This window comes from Nelumbo nucifera, chromosome 1 (assembly GCF_055504915.1).
Source record: "Nelumbo nucifera cultivar China Antique chromosome 1, China Antique-T2T, whole genome shotgun sequence".
In the NCBI taxonomy this organism is placed as follows: Eukaryota; Viridiplantae; Streptophyta; class Magnoliopsida; order Proteales; family Nelumbonaceae; genus Nelumbo; species Nelumbo nucifera.
Genome location: NC_142649.1, coordinates 86,620,415 through 86,638,549, shown reverse-complemented (window position 1 = coordinate 86,638,549; position 18,135 = coordinate 86,620,415).

Below are 18,135 nucleotides of genomic sequence, written 5' to 3'. Positions count from 1 at the left end.
TTTAGGAGGTACACGTGTAGACCAGATCTCTTTGGCTGGAAAACCCAACTGTCCCAGGGATGAGCAAAGGAACTTAAAGAACGAGGCACACGTGAAGTGACCTTTTGGATAAAGGGACCATAATTTCACATCAGATCTGAGGGGGTCTAGAAAAACACTTTCAAGTAGTGACAAAAGTTCCGAAACACAAGAGAGTTCATGATCCCTCAAGCCCCTACAAAACCCAAAGTCCCAATTCAGAGAGGATGACGAAACAGGTACCGAAAGAAAGTGATAGATATCTTTTTCTTGTAGAGAGAAAGGGAATAGAGAAAAGGAAAAAAGATCCTTAAGAGTAGAATTGCCCACCTAGATGTCTTCCCAAAAGAAAACAGAATTACTAGAGTTGACATCATACCTAACAAAATTGAGGAATTGAGGGAGGATACTTTGAATTGATTCCCAAGGAGTTGCCAACATGGCTCGATGCGATACTCCAGCATCCCATCCATTTCCCAAATTGCCATGTATACTAGCTATAACCTCATGTCGCAGCCTCTCCCGTTCTATAGGCCACCTCAACAAACATTTTCCTAATAGAGCTTTATTCTTTAGAACTAAATTCCCTATACCCAACTCACCCTCCTCTTTCCTCCTATAAACTATTCCCTAATTTATTAGGTGACCCTTTTTTTCCTCCCCCGGCTCCCAAAGGAAGTTTCTCATTAATCTCTCCAACTTCTTAACCTTCCTAACAGGAATCCTGAAAAAAAAAAGAAGTAATAGATTGACAGATTTGCTAGGGAAGCTCTCAGCAAGATTACTCTACCCCCTAAAGAAATATAGTTCAATTTCTACGAAGCTAATATTTTTTTCAAACTTTTTCAGAACCGGGGCCCAAAAAGTGCTTTCCTTAGGGTTGGCTCCTAAAGGTAGACCTAAATACTGTAAGGGCTAGGAAGAAATGGGACAACCTAGACACTCAACTACAAACTCAATAACCTTCTCATCCATCTTCACACCCACAACACAACTCTTGTCCATGTTTACTTTTAGGTTGGAGACTCTCTCAAAGTGATTGATCATAGATTTGAGAAGAAAGGATGTCATTATGAGGTGAGGAATTTTTTTAGGGATGAGATCCTAAATAGAGAGTTGAATTCAACTTTTATAGCCCTTATCAAGAAAGTTAAAAAGCCATGAATCCGCCTCCTACTTTAAACCCATAAATCTCTATAATACATGATTATTGCAAAAATTCTAGCTAATAAGTTAAAGTTGATTCTAGTGTGTTTAATCTCAAATAATCAAAACCATTTCATCCTAGATGGAACTATCTTTAATGTTTTGTCTACTATTCTAACTAAAAAAATTGAGACAAAGGAACTCCTTACATTACAATTTGTAGGCAAGCATTGGTAATATCCCACTTATTTTTTTTAGATGATAGTTACATTTTCTCAAAGGTAGATTTTAGAGAAGTGGGTACACTTTTGGATGTTGTATCTCTTTATGAAAAGGCCTCAGTATAAGTAAATTATAGTAGGTATGAAGTGTTTTTCAGTTTCAATTTGCATCCCCCCAAGGAATCGGAATCCATTCTCATCGGTTAAAATAAGAAAAAAATGAAAATGACACAAAACCCCCTTAAGCCCTTCTCTTTAGTTGATTCTAGGTTTCTGACTCTCTCTCCCTCAAGGTTGGATCCTTCCAAGTGACTTTATCAAAGTAATCTCCCGTATCCATTCCTAACCCCCTATAAATGATAAAGTATGAACTATGTCAAAATAGAAAACCCAATCTCAAAGCATTTAGAGTTATCACAAAAAGAAAAATCTCAAAGCAATAAGAAATAGATTACTTGAAATTGTCTACACTCATCATGTATTCTATGTATGCATTAATGCCATGGTCCAAACTCACTTGGACCTATAATGATTTGAGAAAATTGGGCATTATTTTTTTTCAGTACAGAAATTTGGTGAAGAACTTTCAATCTAATGGCTAAAATATCAAATGGGTTCTTCCATATCTGCAATCAAATAATCTAATTGTAAGTGTTTAATTAAAAAAACAATGTAAGCACATCTGTATTGCCATCTTAGAGGTTGATCTACTAACGATTCTTAGAGAGCCAATAACCAATTAGTTACAAATTACAATTTTTAGTTGTGATCTTTTGGTAGGCCAACCAATACAAATTTATCTATCAATGGATGATTTTACCCCCCTCCCCCACAAAAAACGTCCCTCACTTTAGTAATTCGACAAAACTAAATTAATCAAAATTTGATGTATAGAAAATTAAGCCATTTAATTTATATGGCCATTAGGTGCCTAAGCAAGAAGTGCTATATAGGTGTTCTCTGCTAGCATGTAATGAGCTTGTATCCGTAGACATCCCCTGTGCAGACTAAACTTGGTAGTGGATGCTGGATAGCTATTTTAGGGAGTATAAATTTCTGGCTTTTTGATAATGGTTTGGCTTTTAAGTGCAGCCCGAAAGAAACAGTTTTTGTGCTTCTTGATAATGTTTTGGTTGCTATTTTTAAGTCTGAAAGCTTATCTTATTGTCTACTGCAAAATGAAAGAAAGTTCTTAAGTAAGTTGAGATCCTAAGCAATTAAGTTAGTAGTACCTGCAACCTGCAATTCATACTTGATGAAATTATAGGTATGTACTACTACCACAATATGCATATAACAATTGATGGGTCAATTATGACTTTCCCAGCTGATTTTATTAAAGTTTTAAATAATTTGCTTTAACTAAAATTCAGATTACTATTTAGTTTACTAATATTACTAAGTCGGTCATTTAGATTTCTTTTGTTGGTTTGCCAATCCAAATTACTATTTAGTAACTCCAAATCCTTCTATTTATTGCATTTACTTTTCTCTCTCTCTCTTATTTTGAAACATATAATTTAAAAGATGACCTCTTTAAGTGGAAGTGAGTTGCAACTTATAGCATTTGTCATTTTTATACATTTATTCTTAGGATGCATTCTATTTTTTGGATTTGGAGAGGGGGGAAGTTGATCAAGGGGATTTTGGTTCCCATTGACTAAGAATCCCATGTTCGTTTTTCAGTTTTATGTGGGACCAGTGAAAGTTTATTTTCCTAGGTATCACTTACCTAGGAAAGTGATATCTATCTCCTAGGTGGGTAAATAACTTTACCACATAGGGGGAAAGTTGTCAATCCTAGGTGGCTAAAATGATCATTGTCTTATTTACCTAAGAAATAAAAGAACATGGGTAAATGCACTTACCTCGGTAAGTGTTTCCTAGGAAAAACTTACCCACGTAATTGCATTTACCTGGTTAAGTAACTTATCGAAAAACGAACGGGGCCCTAGATCTTATGCAAATTATAGCATCCTTTGCAAGATTATCATGTTGAGTAGCTAATTATATCATGTTTTTTGGAGTTTGATCTTAATTCAGTTTGTTTTTTGTTGTTTTCTTTAGTTTTTCTTTTTTATATTAATTGGAGTCTGTTGTATAGTGGGTATGGAGAGAGTCATGTTGATGAATAGTTAATTATGTTAGATATTTTCTTCATTTTTACATATTTCTAGAATTTCTAATGTATTTATATAATACTTTATATTTATTGGGTTTTCCATGTAAATTTCTAATATTTCATTCAATTTGGATTGGATTAATTGGATCTAATCTGATCCATTTAAATTTAAATAGATTGGTTTGGATTTGGTTTGTACTAGATTTGGATTTCAAAAAATTCTCATCCTGATTCTGATTCCAATTTCAATCATGAACCAAACGGATGGTTTTCAAAACCACACCAGATAACCGGGCGGTTGGACCAGGAAAACCAGGAACCGATCAGGTGACCGGTTCCATTTTACCCCATAACCATTATTTCCCCCAAAACCGTTGATTTGGTCAGCAAACTGCTGACCTGGGTAATTGGACCATTCGAACCATTCAACGGTTTAGCCAGTTTTATTTTTTATAATTTTTTTGTCAGAATGGGCCGTCTATTCGGTTTGAACGATTAGACCGTTTGACCTGGAAACTGAGCCCCTGACCGTTTCATTATTTGGATCGATTTTAAAAACCTTAATATACTACAAACTAAATGGATCCAGCTGGGTTAATGGATAATGACACACAATGATGGTTGTACCTACAGTTTTCACACTAGTTCCTAGTCCCAACCAATATATATTGACTGTGTGGATTGTGGTTTGCATGTAAATGACCCCCCTACTCCAATCCATGGTTCAAAGTATTGAAACACTCAATACTGAAAATCGAGCACTAACCCTTCGTTATGAACCCTTTACAACTCTCAATAATATAGCCATGACAATGTGCCAGTTCTACTACTGTTGACTGTTAAACCTCTGATTTTAGAGATAATTGGGGCTCAATCATTTTATTGTATTTTATTTTTTATATTTGATGAGTATCTTAATTTTTGCATGTTCTCTGAATACACATACATGCTTCTTTTTGTACAACTTTTAGGGTTTCTTGCGATACTACTTAGTAATATATATATACTTTTATAGACATGGCAATGTGGTAATATATATATTTTTAGATTTTTGGATTTTTTTAACTAAAATATCTCTTATTTTGAATTTGGACGTTCTTTATTCTGAGGGCAAAACTATAAGGAGTACGACTATGATATGGGAAAGATATGATATCTGAAAAACTTCTAACCAGTCAACTAGAATCACAAACATGGTAGCCAATTAGGTGTTATTCATCAAAATTCATGGGTGGGTTTTGATTGGTCAAAACTCTTCCCATACTATATTTTTTCCGCATCATAGAATTAAGTCCCTTATTTAAAGCATTAACTCCTTGTTGTCATTCAATCCTATACTTAAGGTATTTTTGTTTTTTCATCTAGTAATGGGTAATTACTTTAACCATCTGGATCAAATGAGTCAACTATTATGTTATAATTAAATAATAACAAATTAAAAATAGATAATATACAAAAAATAAAACTAAAGAAAGACTGTAAAAATATTAATATTAAACACAAGTATGATATTAATATTTGTAAAAAAAAAGAAATGAATCAAAGGAGAAAAAAGAAGTATATATAAGAAAAATGCCCAAATAGAGTAAGTAAAAATCTAGGCCAAACAATGGAAAACCAAAAAAAGATGTATGATAATTAAATAGGAAGTATTTATTAATGATCAAAATAGAATATAAGACTTAAAACTGACCAAAAATGAAAGAATTTTTCTATTTGGGTGACAAGTCAGTAGTTTAACCATTTGGATCAAATTGGTCAACCCATAATCTCACAAGAAAAACTAGACATTTTAAAAATAAAAAAAATATAAAAAATTATAGAGCAATTTTAAGTACATCTCTCATATTATAGACTAATCATTTTAAACAAAATCCAGTCTAGCTTAAGAAAAGAACAGGCATCCTAAACCCATTTTGTATGCAAGTTTGGGAAGATTTTCGGGCATGCCAAGCTTAGCATCTATGATAAGAGCTAGGGCTACAACCTAGCCCTGGTTGAATCTTACATGGATTTTAGGCCTGAAATATAAGCTTGGGCCAAGCTTTGAGCATTGTCAATAAATTATCATCATCCAAGCCTTATCTCAGTCATATGGGGTCAGCTACATTAATCATATTTCCCCAATCTATTCTATTTAATGCCATACAACAAATTAATATCAATGTTCACGAGTACGGAAAAAGTTTTAGTACTAACTATCAACGTGATGCAACCTTCCTCCTTTATCAGTGCTTGGTCTCTGTCCTATATGACAAGTTAACATTGCCGGAGTTAAACCTTGCCATTAGATAAATAATTTATATTTTATGGCATATAATATATGAATAAAATAATATTATAATTTATATAAATATAAAATATTCTATCAAATATATTGTGTGCCATCATCATCATCATTTATTTTATGGCATATAATATATGAATAAAATAATATTATAATTTATATAAATATAAAATAGTCTATCAAATATATTGTGTGCCATCATCATCATCATTTATTTTATGACATATAATATATTAATAAAATAATATTATAATTTATATAAATATAAAATATTCTATCAAATATATTGTGTGCCATCATCATCATCATCATCATCATTATCACGTCTAAGCCTTGTATAGAATTAGCTACAGGGATCCTATTTCACCATTCCATTCTATTTAAGGTCAAATTTGCAGGTGAACTTGAATCAAGCTATTCATAAGCCATTTGAGCTCATCTCAGTCCAATTTGAGCCAAGTTAATCCTATATCCATTGTTAAACTTTTAACACTTAAATATAATCAAGGCTAGGGGTGGCAAATTTTCACCTAACCCACCCAATCCGCCCATTTACTTGGCGGGTTGTGTGATCAACCCATCACCCAAATCGTCCATTTAAATGGGTTAGGTTGGGCGGAATGTTTCGATGTCCGCGTGCTTTGCCTGGTCTGGACCATCCGTCCGACCAATATCCATACAGTCCGACCCGATTACGGACCGACCCGGTTTACTTATATTGACTCGCTTCGAGCCAGTCGGTTTGGTCACGAACCTATGCACAAACTTGATATGGTCTGGTCCCAAGTCAATTCACCATTGACTAAACCAGCCCAGTCCAGTTCAATTGGATTGATCCAGATCTAAACGGTTCAATCACCCTTGATGTGATTAGCTTGAAGATAATCCAATTAAATAGTTCAAGTTGGTTTGACTGGTTTGAACCTAAGTGGTTCGATCAAACCTGAAATTCGAATATAGTCAAATGGCTTCGCCGCTTGTGTAAAAATAACATGCATGTAATGTGATTTGAACCTTCACTACTTGTATAAATAATAACTATAATTCCCACCAAGCTATAACCAACTTATTTGTTAAGAAAGAGTTATCTTATGTTTTAATTCTATAAATATAAAATTAATTGGTTTGGACGGTGATGAAGCACAATCCGGCCGATCTTAGCTGCCAACGATCTTGCCTCTGAACCGGGTGGCAGGGACCTGAAACGAAGGGAGAAGAGAAGCTCTGGGGAGAACCCGGCGTAAGGGCTCCGAAGCTCAAGTTAGAGTCTTTCAAAGGCAAGATAGACCAGATAGCGCAAAAGTTAGCATACCTCGCTCCTAGGGGGTAGGAGCCTTTTATAACCACCTCGCGCACTCACTTCCAGGCTTCCGTCAGATCGGGCATGATTACTTCTGAACTCCTGCCAGTTCGGATGTCATTTCCTCTGGCTGGACAGAACCGCCACTGCTCCTTTTGTCAGAGCCGTCTCTGCGGCTAGTAACGACGGTGGCGGGTGGCAGTAGTAGGAGGCCGTTTGAAGTGCAGCTGTCAGGCATCAGATCCCAAATCAGTCAGGTGCGTCGCCCTTGGATACGGACGTCCTTGGCGTCAGGTACGTTTGGTCAGCCTGGTGTTTCGGAAGCGAAGTGTTGGAGTGAGCGAGACGTCTTGAGTTCGGTTTGGGGAGTGTTCCGAGCTGCCATGGGCCAGCTCAGGTCACAGCTTCGCGAGGCTTGGGGCCCAATATAGTTTGTGCTCCTTGCAGGGAGCTCGGGTTCTCAGTAGGGAGCTCAGGTTCTTAATAGGGAGCTCGCTCTTAATAGGGAGCTCGGACTCTTAATAGGGAGCTCGCTCTTAATAGGGAGCTCGGACTCCCAGTAGGGAGCTCGGGCTCTTGGTGGGGAGCTCGCTCTTAATAGGGAGCTCGGACTCCCAATAGGGAGCTCGGGCTCTTGGTGGGGAGCTCGGGCTCCTAGTAGAGCGGTCTGGAGTTGCTTTTGGTGTTTGCTTCGGGCGCTCTACTGTCCCGAGTTGCTTGTTTTTTGCCACGTGTCGGGTGATTGCGAGGTCGGGCCAAATTCCCCTTCATCAATTGCCCCCCACTCCCTGTGACAAGGGTCCTGTCTTCGCGCGGGGAGTTCGTAAGGTAGCAGAAGGGTTTTGGTCTGTGCTGAGGACGCTCGCTTTAATTTGATTTTCAAAAAAGGGCGCGCGTTTGGGAGACGTGACGGCAGCCGTTCGAGAGTTGAGCTGCAGATGCTTTTACTGCGAGGAGACATGCGCCGACTCCCCGTCAGTTTCAAGAAGGTGCGTACTGACACCCGTCCTCTGACAGGACGTGCACGACGCCTCGACAGTTTCGGAAAGACGTGCGCTGATTGGCCTCAGAAGACGTGCGGTTTAGCGCGGCTGTGGGCCGTTGGATTGGCTTCGATCCGGGCCATCGCTTTCCGGCCGCTGTGGATATAAATAGCGCGCAGGGGGGCGTCCTTGCTACTGTTGTACCTCTTGAGCTCGCGCCTAAGTTTCAGTTCGCGTCCAGGCTCTTCAGCTCGTATCCCAGGTTCCTTGCTTGTTCGAGCTTTCGTGGTCTACTTTAACCTTCTTCCCGGGTGAGTGCTTTTGGAATCCCGTTCCATTCTCTGATGTCTAGTTCGGAGGGTTCAGATTGTTCAAGCGGGTCTGATGTAGGTTCTACGAACCAATTTGCGTCCCCCGATAGTTCAAGTGAGCCCAATGTAGGTCCCGAGGAAGGGGTTGAGCCTACAGCCCGAGGTGCTTCGGGTAGGTCGGCGTCCACCTCCTGTCGTGGCCGGGTTGTAGATCAGTTCGGCCCTTCGACTATGACGCCTGAGGGACTTCAATCCCTCATAGACTACTATGACTTGCCCGGGGAGCATGCCTACTTCATCCCTACGGGTAGCTTCCCTTGGGAACACGGTCCTGCGGGGCTGCGACTGCCCTTTCATCCTCTTCTCGTCGAGGTTCTAAACCACTTCGGTGTGACGGTCGGCCAGCTTCACCCGAACTCCATTAGGAATTTAGTGGGGACGATCTCCTTATTTTGTGACGAGAACTTTCCTTTGGATCTGGAGATTTTCTCCTCTATTTTAATGCTGAAAAAGCAAGCGGGTCCCCTTCCTGGGCGTAGGCGGGCATACTACCTATCTCCTCGCCTAGGCTTCAAGCTCTTACACGGACTCCCTAATAAGGTCCCAGCGTGGAAGCGGGACTATTTCGGGGTGCGAAGTGCGCTGGGGTGGCCGTTTCAGACCGGCTGGGGGATGGCCGCTCCCGACTCCGGCGTTTCACTCGATAAGGATACGGCGAAGGGCCTCCGGCAATGGGTGCGGCTTGGGCTGGAGTGTCAACGGTATCTGACGGAGGCCAAGCTTATTGCTGCGGGCCTGAGTTCGGGTAGGTTCTTTTCCTAGCGATCCTGTCTTGCTCTTCTTTTACGTGTCTTACTGATGCCGAACTCCTTTTCGCAGGTACGATGGACTCTCGAGGGACCCAAGGTGGGCACTTGTTCCAGGGCATGAAGAGGAGAAAACGGGTGGCTAAGCGAGCTCGCGCCGAACCATCCCAGGGTGCAGAGCCCGAGGTGCCGGACTATCCGGCGGAGGAGCCCGAGATGGTTCCTCCTATGCAGGAGCCGGCGGGGGCTCCTTATGCTGAAACCACACACACAGGGGCTCCCGCTTACACCGAGTCTGCCCATACGCGAGCTGGGCTGTCGGGCTCGGAGGCCCCGGGGGGCTTCAAGAGCGTGCTGTCGCCTGTTCATGCTCTTCAGCGGAGTAAGGAGGCGATGTTTCCCGAGGAAGTTGCGGCTTGGACCGAGCTCCCTCTGCACCAAGTGGCCTGCCGTGCCGTTACTCTTGCTATGGTGGTAAGTGCTCCCTTCTTTAGAGTTCTTCGGCTTTTACCCTTCTATTCGTTCCTTTGATCCCGTTTTCCCTTGATAGGTGAACTCTTCCATTCACGCCTTAGCGAACCAGGTGGAGAGATGCTCGAGGCAGGCGCGAGCTGCTGAGGAGGCTGCTCGAACTGCCGAGGAGGCTGTTCGTCTGCTGAGGCTGCTGCTCGCCTCGCGCGGTCTAGGCAGGCGTGATCTCCGAGAGATGCTGAGGCCATGGGAGTGGTGGTGAAGCATATGGCGGAATTGAAGCTGGACCTGGAGCACCGGGTCGAGTATCTTCAGGAGGATATCAGGGAGAGGACTCAGATCTTCTCTCAAGTAATTGAAGATGCGAAGAAGAAAGCTGTCAGTGATTATATTGCTTCGTCGGATTTCGATGATCTGATGGTGGACTCCTACAGGAGGGGTTTCAAGCTAAGCCGGTGGATGATCCGGAATACGTACCCCGAGCTTGATACCAGCGCCATATCCACTTCGTGCATTACTCAAGAGATGGCTAATGCTGCGGATGCCGAACCGGACTCCGAGGGGGAGGCAGGTCCTTCGGGTGTTGTCGAAGTGGCTTCTGATAATGATGAAGTAGCCCCTGGCTTGTAATGGCTTTTTTTTTTGAATGTACACATCTATTCTGAAATGAAATGGCTTTTTGTTCAAGTGCTGGTTGTCCTGTCTTCGAGCTGCGTTTTTTGCCGAACTGACCATTTCGGTCCTTCAGTTCATTTTCTGACATGAAATGGCTTTTTGTTTCTGGTTGTCTTCGAGCTGCATTTTTTGCCGAACTGACCATTTTGGTCTAGTTCGTTTTCTACCTAGGCTTCGGGGTACTTGCTTTTGTGGTTTATAGGTAGTATCTTCTTAAGTTGACGACGTTCCATGCTCGGGGTACTTGTTTTCCTTCTAGGGTTCCGAGCTCGTATGCTCCCCCACCGAGTGCTTTCATTACTCTGTAGGGTCCTTCCCAGTTTGGTCCAAGTTTCCCTACGCCGGGTTCGGGCACCATGACCTTACGGAGAACCAGGTCGCCGACGCGGAAGTTCCTCTTCTTTACTCGCGCGTTATAATACTGAGCTACCTTTTGTTGGTAGGCCGTAGTTCGGATGTGGGCAAGGTCTCTCACTTCATCCAGTAGGTCGAGGTTGGTGCGTAACTCGTCCTCGTTAGTCTGTTCGTCGTACGCTTCTAGTCGCAACGTAGGCACTTCGATTTCCGCCGGGATCACCGCCTCGGTGCCATAGGTGAGGTTAAAGGGGGTCTCTCCTGTGGCGGTTTTTTCCGTGGTTCGGTGAGCCCATAGAACACTTGGTAGTTCGTCTACCCACAAACCTTTGGCTCGGTCTAATCGTGCTTTCAGTCCGCGGAGGATGGCTCTGTTCATTACTTCTATTTGGCCATTTGCCTGCGGGTGTGCGACCGACGTGAAGTTCTGACTAATTCCCATACTTTGGCACCATTCTTGGAACTTGATATCTTCGAACTGTTTGCCGTTGTTGGAGATCAGTACCCGAGGTAGCCCGAAGCGACATACAATGTTCTTCCAAAAGAAGTTCTGTATGTTTCGGGCTATAACTATTGCCAGGGGGTTCAGCTTCTATCCACTTTGTGAAGTAATCTACTGCCACCACAAGGAATTTTCTCCCGCCTGTCGCTGGTGGGAATGGCCCCAGGAGGTCGATGCCCCATTGGGCGAAGGGCCATGGGCTGGTGAGGTATTTGAGGTCGGCAGCGGGCTGATGGTGGATGCTGGCATGCATCTGACACTTATCGCATTTTCTGACGAGCTCGATTGCCTCTGTCTTCATCGTTGGCCAGTAGTATCATTGTCGAAGTGCTTTTTGGGCGAGGGCTCTGCCCCCCAGGTGTCCGCCGCACAAGCCTTCATGGGTGTCGCGGAGTACCAGCTCGGCTTCGGCTGGGCGCAAGCATCGCAGGTAGGGGAGCGTGTAAGATCGTCGGTACAACTGTTCGTCTATCATGACGTATTTGGCTGCCTGGCGCTGCACCCTCTTGGCTGCGTTGCAGTCTGCGGGGAGGGTTCCGTCTAGCAGGAAGCTCGCGAGTGGGTCGATCCAGCTCGGCTCTGCTTCAGTGACAGGAGCGACCTCTTCTGCCCCACCGAGAATGCTGGGCCGAGGTAAGTCCTCTACGTACACGGTTCTCCTGGCGTTGTGGCTCATGCTAGCTAGACGGGACAGGGCGTCGGCCTCAGCGTTCTCTGACCTCGGGATTTGCTTGATGAAGTGTGACTGGAAGTTGAGCAGAGCCTCATTTACTTTTGCCAAATATGCAATCATTGTGAGCTCGCGCGCTTCGTATTCGCTTGTAATTTGGTTGACCACGAGCTGGGAATCACTGCAGATAACCATGTGCTTTGCTCCAACCTTGTGCGCTAGGTTTAGCCCGGCAATCAGTGCCTCGTACTCTGCCTCATTGTTGGATGCCGCGAACTCAAAGCGTAGTGCGTATTCCAGTTTTGTTCCGCTCGGGCCGCGTAGCACTATTCCAGCCCCGCTGCCTTGTTGGTTCGAGGAGCCATCTACGTGAAGGATCCAGGGCTCCTCATCCTAGTTCGCGATTGGTCTAACCAAGAGGGATGCCACACTAGCTGCTACTTCACGGGGTTCAGACTCATTTGGCTTGGGAGCTCCAAGTTCGCCCGAACTGGGGATCTCGGGCTCGACCGGCTCAGGGGCTTCGAGGCTAAACGTGCATTCTGCGATAAAATCTGCCAAGGCTTGGGCCTTAATGGCAGTTCTTGGCTTATACTGGAGATCGTACTCGCTGAGTTCGATGGCCCACTTCGTCAGCCGACCGAAAACCTCGGGTTTGAGTAAAACTTGTCTCAGAGGTTTGTCGGTCAGGACGATAACGGTGTGAGCCTGGAAGTACGGGCGGAGTTTCCGTGCTGCTACCACTAGTGCGTACGCTAGCTTTTCTATCTGCGGGTACCTTGTTTCTGCTCCCTGCAAGATTTTACTAACATAATATATGGGTCGTTGGACCCGGTCTGCCTCCTTTACTAGTACCGAATTGACCACCTCGTTGCTAGCCGAGAGGTACAGTTCTAAGACTTCGCCTTCCTCGGGCCGAGCTAAGGTTGGCACACTGGCGAGGTAAACTTTTAGCTTGTCAAACGCGAGCTGGCAGTTTTGGGTCCATTCGAACCCTTTGCCTTTGATTGCTTTGAAGAAGGGTAGGCAACAATCTGCCGACTTGGACATGAAGCGGCTTAGAGCGGCTATGCGGCCGTTTAGCCTCTGGACTTCTTTTATTTTTCGAGGTGGTCTCATATCTAGGATGACTTTTATCTTGTCTGGGTTGGCCTCGATACCGCGTCGATTGACAACGTAGCCTAGGAATTTGCCCGAGGTGATGCCAAAGACACATTTGTTGGGGTTCAATTTCATGCTAAACTGACGCAGGATTTGGAAGACAGTCCAAGTCTTGTATTAGTTCTTGTGAAAACCGTGTCTTGACGACCATGTCGTCCACATAACACTCTATCTTTGTGCCGATCAGGGGCCGAAACAGCCTATTTACAAGTCTTTGGAAGGTTGCCCCGGCATTTTTTAACCCGAAGGGCATGACCTTGTAACAGTATAGACCGAACTCGGTTATGAAACTGGTTTTTTCCTCGTTGGACTGGTCCATCCGGATTTGGTTGTAGCCTGAGTAGGCATCCAGGATGCTTAGCAATTCATGTCCCGAGGTCGCATCCACTAGGCGGTCGATCCTAGGAAGGGGGAAGCAGTCTTTCGGGCAAGCTCAGTTCAGGTCGGTGTAGTCGACGCACATGTGCCACTTGCCGTTCGCCTTTTCCACCAGCACAGGGTTGGCCACCCAGCTCGGGTAATGACTTCCCTTATGAAGTCTGCCGCGAGGAGCTTCTTGACTTCCTCGTCGACCGCTTTCCAGCGCTCTGGGGCTAAGTTCCGTTTCTTCTGTCTAACGGGTCTGACTAAAGGGTCAGTGTTAAGTTTGTGAGTTATAAGACCAGGGTCAATACCGGGCATATCGGCCGCGGACCATGCAAAAATATCTAAATTTTGGAGTAAAAAACTTACCAGTTCGGTCCGTAGGGGTTCTTTGACGGAAGCACCAATCTGGAGTGCGTGAGCTAGGTCCGTAGGCGAGGTTGGGATCGCAACTGTTTCTTCCGTGGGCGAGGCTCGTTCTTCGCCTTGTTTCGCGGGCCGCTCCAAATCGAGGTCGCCGGCTGCCTTGGTCTTTCCCTTTTGGGCGGCAACGTAGCACTTGCGGGACTCAAGCTGGTCACCCCGCACTACCCCCACATCGAAGTCCGTAGGGAACTTCATGGCCAAATAGTAGGTGGAGACCACCGCCCGCAGGATATGCGTGATTGGCCGCCCTATTATGGCATTGTATGGGGAGGAGGTCGAGACCACCAGGAAGTCGTGGTTGAGTCTGACCGCACAAGGCCACGTGCCGACTTCCACAGGCACCGTTATTTTCCAAGGGGCCTGACTTCCTCTCCGCTGAAGCCCACAAGGGGAGTGCTTGCGGGCTTTAGTTCGCTCCTCGGCAGCTGTAGCCGATCAAACACCGATTTGAAGAGGATGTCTGCCGAGCTGCCCGAATCTACGAGTACGCGCCTAACCTCGAAGTCGCTGATCCTTAGTTTAATGACAAGCGCGTCATCGTGAGGGTAGCAAACTCCTCGCGCGTCGTCTTCTGTGAAGAGGATTGGCTCTTCGGTCTTTGGCCTTTTCGGAGGGTTCCGCTCCTCGAGGACCGCTTCGTGAACTAAAGTTCGGGCTGCCGCCGATGTACACCCCGCTACCACCGAACCTCCCACAATTACATGGATGGTTCCCCGAATTGGCCTCTCTGCCGGAGGCTATCGCTGCATCGGTTCGGTAGGCCTGCTGCTGGTTTCGGGGGCGTCCTTTTCGTGCTCGCCTGGCCGATCTGCTTTATTGCTATTATTGTTGTGCTATACAAAGTTTCTTAAGTATCCGCGACGGATGAGCCCCTCTATTTCGTCTCGGAGGTTATTGCACTGCTCGGTACTGTGACCATGGTCCCTATGGAAACTACAATACAAATTCTTGTTTCTTTCGTTCGGGTTTCCCTTTAGGCGAGGTGGCCATTTCACGTACGGGGCGTCCTTAATCGTCATTAAGATCTCGGTCCACCTCGTGTTCAATGGTGTGTAATCCGTCCGAACTAGCAGGGGAGCTCGGAACGACTGGTTCGGTTTTGGGTCCCGGGCCGGGTTTTTTCGGTCGGCTGAGTTAGAGGGCTCGCCATCCCTCTTTCTTTTCTCGTTTCCGCCCTCGGTTCGTTGGTTGATTTCCTCCTCCATCCTCATGAACTTGTCCGTGAGCTTGAGGAACTCGGCCACGGTCGCGAGCTGGTTAGCTACCATGTGCCATTTGAACTCCTTGTGCGTCACCCCTCTTTTTGCTGCGGCAAGCTGCACCGTAGGGTCTAACCGCGGTATCTGTAGGCATGCTTCATTGAATCGTTTGATGTAGCCCCGTATGGGTTCTCCTTCCCTTTGGACTACCCCGAAGATGCTTTCCTCTGCTCTGGGGCACCGTTTGCTAGTGACAAAGTGTGCAGTGAAGACCTGCACGAACTGAGCCCAACACTTTATCGACCCGGGGGCTAGGTTCCTGTACCAAGTGCGGGCTACCCCCTTGAGGGTGGTGGTGAAAGCCACGCACATGCATGATTCGCTGGCTCTGGCGAGGTGCATTTGGGACTGAAAAGCGTTAACGTGGTCGTTGGGGTCGAAGGACCCGTCATACTTGTCTAGAGGTGGGAGCTTGAAATCTCTGGGCAGGGGGACTGCCAGGAGTTCTGACGCGAGGGGGGAAGGAACTGAGAGAATCGGGGCAACTCCTACCTCGTCCGAGCTCGTCTCGCCTTTGCCTCTGAGCTCTGATAGGACGCGGGTGGTGGTTCGTCGACCTCGATGGTGCCTTCGCTACTGAGTGGGCCTTGTACTGGCGCTGCTGGCCTCCATGTTGTCGAGCTCGATGGGCCCGGAGTGCTGGTAGTCCGCTGCTGCCAGTGCGCCGAATCGGTTTTCCACGAGTGGGAACTCCGGTTTGGAGCCCCGAGGTGCCGATCTCACGGGCGATGTTCCCGACCCGCCTGCGAGCTGCGAGGCGGGGATGACTTTTCTCTCTCTCCGGCCTCGGGACGAGGCCTGGCTGTTTGGAGGGTTCTGGGGCCTGGAGGCCTTTCCTTGGTGGAGGCGCCCATCCTGCGGAGAGGCCTTGACCGGCTTCAGAGCAGGGTGGCGAGGTGGAAGTAGTGATTGGTTCGGTGGCAGTTGGGGGAACTACTGTTGATAGTGATACTGGGAGAGGTTGTGCAACACTTGGTGCTGGTGAAGCTGGTGTTGCTGGAATTGTTGCATTTGGGCTTGCATTGCCCGCATGCACTGCATTAGGTCGTCCAACCGATTTTGGCTAGCTGCCAGGGGGACGACGGTTGGTTCAGTGATGGTAGCTTCGATGGGGAGAGGAAAGGGGATGTTTGTGGCAGGTAGGTTTACAGGCGCCACTACTTGTGGCGTATTCAGATTGGGAATTCCGTCCACCGAGAGAGGGATGGTGAACTGCCCAACACACACCACGGGAACTTGAGGCTGTTCCCCGGTGGTGTTTGTCTCTGTGCCGCGTCCGGCGTTGCTGGAGGAGGCCATGAGTATTGAGTTTTTCAAAGAAGGAGAAAGGGGTATGAATGTTTTGGAGGGAGGCCTTTTGAAGCGTTCCCACAGACGGCGCCAATTGATGATGCACAATCCGGCCGATCTTAGCTGTCAACGATCTTGCCTCTGAACCGGGTGGCAGGGACCTGAAACGGAGGGAGAAGAGAAGCTCCGGGGAGAACCCGACGTAAGGGCTCTGAAGCTCAAGTTAGAGTCTTTCAAAGGCAAGATAGACCAGATAGCGCAAAAGTTAGCATACCTCGTTCCTGGGGGGTAGGAGCCTTTTATAACCACCTCGCACACTCACTTCCAGGCTTCCGTCAGATCGGGCATGATTACTTCTGAACTCCTGCCAGTTCGGATGTTATTTCCTCTGGCTGGACAGAACTGCCACTGCTCCTTTTGTCGGAGCCGTCTCTGCGGCTAGTAACGACGGTGGCAGGTGGCGGTAGCAGGAGGCCGTTTGAAGTGCGGCTGTCAGGCATCAGATCCCAAATCAGTCAGGTGCGTCGCCCTTGGATACGGACGTCCTTGGCGTCAGGTACGTTTGGTCAGCCTGGTGTTTCGGAAGCGAAGTGTTGGAGTGAGCGAGATGTCTTGAGTTCGGTTTGGGGAGTGTTCTGAGCTGCCATGGGCCAGCTCGGGTCACAGCTTCGCGAGGCTTGGGGCCCAATATAGTTTGTGCTCCTTGCAGGGAGCTCGGGTTCTCAGTAGGGAGCTCGGGTTCTTAATAGGGAGCTCGCTCTTAATAGGGAGCTCGGACTCTTAATAGGGAGCTCGCTCTTAATAGGGAGCTCGGACTCCCAGTAGGGAGCTCGGGCTCCTAGTAGAGCGGTCTGGAATTGCTTTCGGTGTTTGCTTCGGGCGCTCTACTGTCCTGAGTTGCTTGTTTTTTGCCACGTGTCGGGTGATTGCGAGGTCGGGCCAAATTCCCCTTCATCAGACGGGTTGAATTAAGTTAAAGTAGATTTGAGTTGAACCCAACCCATTTAATTTTATACAACTAGGTCATTAATGGATTGACGGGTTAAATGGATTGGGTTGAAACTCAACTCAAACCCAACCCAACCTAGCTCACCCAATTGCCACCGCTAATCAAGACCAGTTTAAAAGTGTTGGGCCCAAGTCTGATGTAGGGCAGGCCGGGTTGGAAATGATCACCTCTAACTGAGCAGTTAGTTCTTGGATCTTGATCCAAACAGTCCCATTGAATCCTCCGTTTATAGTTTAATTAATCCAGATTACTGACTCATTCATAATAAAACAGAATATTCAATTCATCACTGTCATATAATAATGACAAACTAATCACAAGACAAGATCAACTTAATCAAGAATTAAGGACTTTAGTGGAAATCACTCATATTATTCTATACTCTCTTTGGTGACCTTGACCTTTACCGACCCAAGAATCGGGCGACTATGCAAAATGACAATGGCATCTGTTTCAGATTTCAAATTTTTTATTCCACAACCCATCAGTCATCGGCCACCCACTTAAACTCCCAACTGCTCGCTGATGTACGGTGGATGTCGTACACGGGAGGGCCCCACAGATCTAATTCTCCCGAGATGATGAGTGGGGAAAAGATGGGTAGTTTTTGTTTTTCACTTTTGTTAGGGTTCACGGGTTGAGCTCTGTTTGGGAATGTAATTAATGAATGGTCCTTGGGCTCGTTCTTTGTGGCCCGGCCTGACTAGGGGTCACGGGAGCTACATATGTATCAATGTATGAGATGCTGACAAAAACACACT